Consider the following 8,421-nt stretch of genomic DNA (forward strand, 5'->3'; position numbering starts at 1 on the left):
ATTGGTCTATCGACTTATACTATGTTACCCACCTTGAGCATCAGTGACGAAGGTGGACTATAAATAATGTAAATTAAAAAAAAATTCCAATTCACTAAGCAGATATAAATACCAGTAATATCGCTTAAGATCTAACACAAGTCTTGGTCAGAATTACATACAGCATCAAATGAATGGTCACTACAGTGAAGCCTGCTTAAAATGCTACAAGGAATATATAAGCAAAGATAGGAATGTTGATCTGCACACATTTGAAAGGTATAGAAGACAGTTTCTACCATACTCCAAATAACGATGCCTTGATTATTAAACTGTGTTGATTGTGTTTCCGCCTCAATGTTTAAATGTGGATGTGTAATAAAATCATATGACCTGCCCTGAAGAGAGAACAACTGAGAAGTCTTTCTCTACTGTCCTGGCTGATAAGTTGGTGGTGAACATTAAGACAGAAAGTTAAACGTCACAATTGCTGAGATAGGAAAGAGGTAGCACTGGATGCTTTAAAAGTGCCATGAGAGATCCACATACACAAAGCACACACAGCCACTGAAAGCAGCCCAAAGTCACATACCCACTCATGCATTAAAAGAAGAGCCCAGAGCAAAGCTGGAAAGCTAGGGTTTCCCTCCAGTTTTCGATTTCCCTTGCATATGAGCTTTTAAAAATATAACACATAATATTAATTAACTATATTGTATCATAGCTCCATACCATGCATTTTAAAGGGAGTTACAATTCCTTTTCTTTCTTACTAGCAAACATGTTTCCCACGTTGTAGCAATATCTGCCGACTGAGAATTCACTTCATGAATCTGATGAAATAGATTCCAATCATGGAAGCTGGAACTACTGCACATTTTTTTCAATGGTGGCCCAAGATTCCTTTTTCATTTTGCTATAATAGACTAACAGGGCTACCCTTCGAGATTTTGTCTTTTGTGCCAAGATCTCACTAGGACGTAGTCTAAAAAACTGTTATCAGCATAAACTGAATTCTGAAAGAAAAATACTTCTGGACACCCCTCAACATTAAAAAACTTCAATCTCATTTCTTCCCGCACACTTTAATAATTCAGTAGCATACTTAAAGATACAGAGGAAGCAGTGGGATCACTGAATATTTTAAACCCCTCTGTAAAAATGAGGATAACTATATACCCTGTACCTTTCGTAAGAATAAGAGATTTGCTGGATCATACCAGAAGTTTCCCCAGTCCAATGTCCTGTTTCCCATACTAGCCAGCCAGGTGCTTCAGAGAATCCCATCAGCAGGAAATAAAGGCAACAGTCACCTCAAACTGTTGCCTCCCCCCCCCCAAAAAATTGGCATTCAAGAGTATACTGCCCCTGAACATGGAGGTTCTCTTTGGTCAACATAGCTAATGGACAGTCATGGACCTTTCCGCCTTCATGAATCTGTCTAATATTCTTTGCTTTGATGTAAACTAGAACTAAGGCATTCACTAGCTCACATTTATAATCTTTAAAACTGATTAATATAGATCATAATGTATATAATGTGTGTGAGGGGGAATAGGGTTCCCAAGTGTCTGTCAGTGACAGGCAGACTCCCGGTGGTTTGCTCCTATGCCTGCTGAATGCTGGTGATCTGTGGGAGGTGTCATGCCACCCAGCAATTTCCTGCCACTGGCAGGCAACCCAGGCAAGTCTGCAGTAGGTGCACCATTGGGCAAGCTTGTGGTGGGTGTACTTCCTGAAATGACATCATTGCACTGCTCGCAGGAGTGCTCCTGCATTTCACAGAAGCAGATTTTGGCCCCAAACAGGCTGATTCGGAAAGAATCAGTACTGCATAAAGCGCGGGAGCATTGCCATGGCCAGTGTTCTTACTATGATAAATTCTTGAGAAATACTAACTTCACACACACACACACTCCTGTTCAAAATACGAACAAAGGTTTTCTGTTCTACAATTTCATATGGACTCCCCAGACAGCCAGTATAGGGATAATGAGACTGCAAAATGGCATCAAGGGGGAGGAAGGAGGGGACGCAGAAGAGTTAGAAGTGTGGCAGGAGAGACAATGTAGGCATATCAGTTTGGTTGGTGGGTTTAGGAATATCCCATTCTTGCCTCAGTTTTGGTTAAAGGCCATAGGAGGAAGTCAAAGCTTCCTTGTGCCCCTAGTGGCAACTGTGAAGAATTGCAGGACAAGTAGAAAATGAAATGCACTCTCTGAAAGCAGTGTTATCTCAGCTTCTCTAGGCCCTCAAAGAATTTTGTCCCCCCTCTTTTGGTGGCCTTGATAACTGAACACTTACATGGTAATGCAAGGTAAATGAGGACCTTGCTTTCATGGGGGCAAGACTTGCTGAGTCATCAAAAGCATACATGTCTTGAAAATTCTGGACTAAACTATGAAGCTAATTTTTGTTTATGCCAAGTGTTACTTCTGTTAGACACGCTGTTTGCATCAGACGTTTTTCCAAACAATAATTTAGGAGTAAATGAAAGGAACATATCACACCTATCATTGTGAGCACTGTCAACTTAAATGTCATATTTAGAAAAAAAATCAAGTACTGACATGTTCCCCCTGCAGTTCAAAGAAATGTTAAGTCTGGGGATACAAAAAGGATGGCCAAAGAGCAATATTCAGAAGTGTCATCTTTTGACTAAGACTGTCAAATAGCAAAATCCTTTGGTCTCAAAAAGATAGTTTCTTGTGATGTAACATCTTCTTCCATAGCAACAATGCCTGAGAAGATATATCCTGACAAGAAGCTAAATGAAATTTGTCAGTTGTTCTTATTTGGATGTCACATTCACAACCAATTATTCTTTGTTCTGAACCAGGCAGCTTTGCTAACTGTATGCAAATGAAATTTCAAAAGGATGTCTTTTAAAAAACTTTCAGGAAGACAAATGCAAAACCAAACAAGGCAGAATTAAAATTTCATATAAAATTTCCTTTCTTTATTCAGATGTTTGTTGTGAAAATCTCCAATGTGTTTCAAAAATTCAATGTGTTTCAAAAGTCTTTCCAGGGAAAATGTATTTTTAATATAACATACCATGTAACTTCTTCTTCCAGTCTAAACAGAGTTGCATCTCCCTGAGGCAGGAACATTTTGAAATGCATCAAGGATTTTTACAAAAAACTTCTGAACAAAAAAAGAAATTTCATATTTGATATTTAATACTTTGCTTTGCTTTTTACTTCTTCTATAGTGTTTGGAGCAGTCTCTTTTCCTTTGCTGAAAGAATTTAAGACAAGACATCATTCATTGAATAAAATATAATTTGACTAGAAAATCATAGTTTAAGCACCATAAATGAAGTGAATGAGCATCATGAAGATACTCTTATTCAGTCTCATTGTTCTTACTGCAGATCACTTATGAAAAAGGATTTCGCCCTTTGATCTTGGTTTATTCTCCATACTTCAATATACCCCTCCACATGCCTCTTGCTTCACAGTTGCTTACAAAAGCACCTCCTAAAGAAGTCTTTTGTAAACTTTTGACCGCTAAGAAGCACTTCCCCCCTAAATTTGTAGGCTTCTTTCATTTTTATGCTCCAAAAGGTTTACGTTTAAAGTAAGATCTACTCAGAGAAGCCCAGCATTTGATCATATTCAGACATCACATTTGTAAGAAGAACAAACCAGGATGCTGGAGGATTGGTATATTCCACCCTGTTGCCCTCTTCTTGAATGCTGTGCCAAGATTGAAGACTTTCTCGTTTAGAACTGCAATTAGTTATGATGTCCTAACTGGATAGATAGAATATATGAAAATGTAGTTTTGCCAAAAAGGGTTCTAAACTATGATTTAATCTTTCTTAGGAGCATAATTTGTCATTTGGTTTGATTTTGACTTCTCAGCAAATTATTTGTTACAGACTAGGAGGCAGGGCCAGCCGGTGTCAGCATACTCCAAGATACAGCAGCTGCCATGACCCCTCTTGCCCGCTCACTTGCTAACACTCTACTACCTGTGCTCCCAGCTGCATTCACTGCCCAGTGCCACCAGGGAAAGGGTAGGGCAGGCAGCCATGAGCATGGGCAGTGAGAGAGCTCACAAGCAAGCAAGGGAAGGACACACAGGCAGATAGAAGGCAAGAGAGTGGGTGAGAAAGAAGAAGGTGGTGAGCAGGGATCTGGTGGTGGATAGAGGAGGGGAGGGACCCAGTGAGTTCCTGGCCCAGCTAGGTGGTCTTCTCCCGATGAGAAATGTGCAAGGGAAAGGAGTGCACAAGCCCAAGGCCTTTACTTAGAGTCAACTAAACATAGCTCCAGTGTGTGGATTTTATGAGTCACCAGGGCTTTTTTTCAGGGGGAACGCGGTGAAATGGAGTTCTGGCACCTCTTGAAAATACTTGGCAATAGTGCTTGAAAATATTATTTCAAAGAAATCCATATGTTTCTTCCTCTTTTCCCTCTAGAGAGTTCTGCCACCTCTTTTCCCAGAAAAAAACCCTGTGAGTCACTGTTGTAGGCACCTCATTCTGTTGCATTTCTACGTCACCAGTGGCAAAACTGCTCATCTCCAGAGTGGGGGGAGGCAGGGCTGAGATGCAGAGGGCAGCCTTCTATGGGGACTCACAGAATACTCCTTATGACATACTAGCAGTTCTCTTACAGCACACAGTAGTGTATCCTCCTAGCAATTTAGGAATTAATGAATTATCTAAGAGCAAGAAATGTAGCTAAATCCTCCCAAGCATTTTGTGTTTCAAGGAAAAGGGATTGTAAGAAGTGCTTGTCTGGCACATCATCCTGCGTTAGCTGCAGGGTTACATTTGAGAAGCCAAAACTGGTTGCACAACTTATCTTTAAAAGGATGTCTTGCTCAAAAGGTGGGTACCCCAATGTGGGTACTTTAAATACTGGTGATTGTTGCATTATTCTTGAATATGAGGTTAGGAACCTAGTCTGGTTGAAAGGACACTGAAATGAACTCAAGTATTAGCTAAACTATTTCATTAATTGGACTACCCTACACATGCCATCAGTGGGGCCAGGTGGGAAAGAAATCATTCTTGGGATTTTCACCTTATCTAAGACTATCGTGAACATCCAGGAATTTTTAACTGCCTGGCTTTGCCAGCCAAAAATTAAATAGTTGTAATAGCTTACTTCCTGCCATTATAGCAACTGCCTTTCTATTTATTTTCATTCTGCGTAGGCTCCAAAAATAGTGTTTTTTTACTTTTTATTAAGTTACAGGGTAGCATTCTAATCTTCAGTCACCTTATAACATTATGGGAACGTTCATGACTCTCAAAGAGTCACCCTACCTGTCTGGTGATTAAATACTGGACTGCAGATATTTAGGGTCACACATATTTTGGTTACCAAAAAGTTCAGAGGCGTTGACCTCATCCAGCTACCTTGTAAGGGAACTTATCGCTATGAATCCACCCACCAAGGTTTTTCCTCAGGATAATGGCTGTTTTGGTGATTCATCTTACAGACTCTGCCCTTCCTTATTTGCACAAAATATCCTACACCCTGCAATAATTTCTGGGTCAGGCTGATGCCATCCATGTGGTTTCCTTTTGGACATGGAGACAAGAAAAGACCGAGTTAAAGGTTAGACCTCCCTAGGTCAGCCTGCCACACTTCAACTTCTAGGTCATTTCAAGTGCTACTAATAGGATGTTATCAGACCATTGAATATTTTTCTGGGGTACAGCAGATTGTCTGTGTGAGTCAGAGTTGACTGTTGTCTCACTGAGCAAAAGGAAAATCATTCTGCTGTTGTGCTGGAAACTTTCACCGCTTCTGTCTCTAGTGGAAAACAGTTATCACTAACACATCCTGGCCTGTAATTTGCCTCATTTATTATTGTCTAGAACCAGCCCAGAAATGCACAATAAGCATTCCAGGACTTACACAGAGATGCAGTTCTTGAAGGAATCATAATTCATAGATGCCAAGAACTTTCAGGGTCTATTTTTTTCTCACTCAGTTTGAGAGACACCTTCAGAACTATGAAAAATATAGTTCAGGCAAGCCTGAAAGAATGGCCAATATTGAATAATGACTGAATGCAGTAAAAAAAATCAGCAGAACTACAATATGTTCCTGTTTCCATCACAGGTCCCTACAACATGGAAAAATGACAAAGGTTTAATGTTGTAATGACAATATATTATAGTATTGGAACCTATAATAAAAACTTTACAGCATGATCCTATTCATCCGAACTCCGAAGTAAGTCATTCTGTGTTCAGTGGAGTTTGTTCTCTGGTAAGTATGTCTAAGATTGCAACTCTATTCATAGATTTAAAATTGTCCCCAGGTGAAGTATAGGGGCAGACAAAGACTCGGTGAGACTGGAAATGCAGAGGCCTTCACAGAAGCAATGGAACATTCACATTCTTTCCCCCCTATCCTTCATGCCTCCTATCTCCCCACCCTACTCTGCAACTGTCAGAGGGCTTCTTTAATTTTTTTTTTAAAAAAGGATAGTAGTGATTTTTTTTAAAAAAAGGCAAGTCTGAGAGTGGTGGCTGTAAGGGGATAGGGAGGGGAAATGGTTCCAGATGTGGGCAGAGTTGTTCAGAAATCTCCATCTTCCCATACACACTGTAGGGGAATAGTTTTTATTTATTTACTTTAACTTCCCCTCAGAAACACTTTTGTACTTATTGTAAAGATCAGATTGATTCAATTGCCATATTCTTTTTAGTTGTCCCTGTTATATCTCACTCAGTAATAAATATATTACTCCCTGAACTGAACATTTACAGAACATTTCAGAACAACAGAAACTAAAGCTGTTACTACCAGGCGAGATAAAAACTGTACATGTAATTTGGCCATATTTACCTACAGTTATACATTATTCATAAAATAGTCTGACATATGACTTGTAGGCTGTTAAGTTACAGAGAAGTAACTATAATTCAATTTTAAAAATAACTATTTACTTTGTTTATGCCATCCTTTTCTCCACAGTGGGGACACAGCATGGCTTACAACATTCTCTGCTCCTCTATTTTATCCTTACAAAAACCCTGTGAGGTAGGTTAAGTAGGGAGTGTGTGACTAGCTCAAGATTCTATGGCTGAATGGAGATTTGGTCCAGGGTCTCCCAGATCCTGGGTGTGTATGCCATCAATTCACAGCTGGCTTATGGTGACCTCTGATCCCAGTGCAACTGTAACTATTACTCCACGCTGGCCCTCACTAATGTGATGTTAAAGAAGCCTCTCACAGTTAAATAAGTGTTGACTCTGATGTTTCCAGTAAAACTGGAGTGATGCAGGTTCTGAAAAACTGGAACAAACCAGCAGAGACTGAAGAAGGCAAGAAAAGGAGCACAGATGGTAGATGACGTCATGGTGATGTTTCTGCCCCCTCCCCAAGTGCACAGGAGCAAATAGTCCACCAGAAAGCAGCCAAAAAACATGGCACCAAGATTTGAGATTCTTCAATGATTCCCTATTGTGTGGGTCATACATATGTTCCAGCTCCCTCCTCTGCAGTTTAAAGTGGGTTGAAAACAACTTTTAAACGATCAAGTTCAGAACAATTTGGAGCCTGAGGTTGCAGACTACTTGTGAATCACAGGAAATGGCTACTGCTTTTCCTATAGTAAAAAGGACCCACAGGCAATAGAAGGTGACCGTTGAGTCCGGTTGAAATAACAGTTGAAGGGGGTGCGTACGCCGTCGCCCAGGTTAAATTTGCAGCTAACCCATCTTTTGTTTTGTTTATAAGAGGCTCTCAGGACTTTCAAAGCTGCAATCTACTTCCAGTAGTTCAAACTCTCCAACCTCTGCAAAATCAAGCCTCGTTTTGTCTGCAACCCAGAATGTGGGGAAGCGCTGCTTGGCGTTCCCTTTGCCACAACAGCAAGTACCCACGACCGCCGGGCAGCATCGGCAGGAGCGGCGCCCTCGAACTTTAGCCACCGAAGAGGCGGCCCGGGTCTAGCGCGCTCGGTGGGCTTGGGAGGAACTACAGTTCCCCAGCTGCTCAGCAACGCCGGAAACACGAGCGGTGTGCGGGAGGGCGCGGGAAGGTTTTACGGCTATCTTGTTGGTTGCCTGCAATCGCAAGCGGAGAAGTTGTGGAAGCGCCGTGTAGGGGCAGGGATGAGTAGTGGTCAAATAAAACTAGCCGGCTTTGTCTTCGAACCGCTCCTTAGTTGAAAAAGAAAAGAAACTGGCTCAGGGTTTTCTTTTTTCTTCCACTCGCTCACTCGACTATTACAACTGCTGCTACTGAGCGGGGCTCCTGTCCTTCTAAAAATTGTACGCAATGCAGGAGTTCACGCACAGGCAGAAATCCTGTAGCAGAGGCTGAGGCCACAGGCGCTTTTGCAGAGACGATGCGGCCTGCGTCCAAGGGGCGGAGCCCGAAGGCAGGGAACCTCGGAGCCGGAGGGACGCGTAGTCGGCGGGGGCCTGCAGGGGGCGCGGCAATAGAGGCGCGGGCATCAGGC

This window comes from Eublepharis macularius, chromosome 4, assembly GCF_028583425.1.
Source record: "Eublepharis macularius isolate TG4126 chromosome 4, MPM_Emac_v1.0, whole genome shotgun sequence".
Taxonomy (NCBI): Eukaryota; Metazoa; Chordata; class Lepidosauria; order Squamata; family Eublepharidae; genus Eublepharis; species Eublepharis macularius.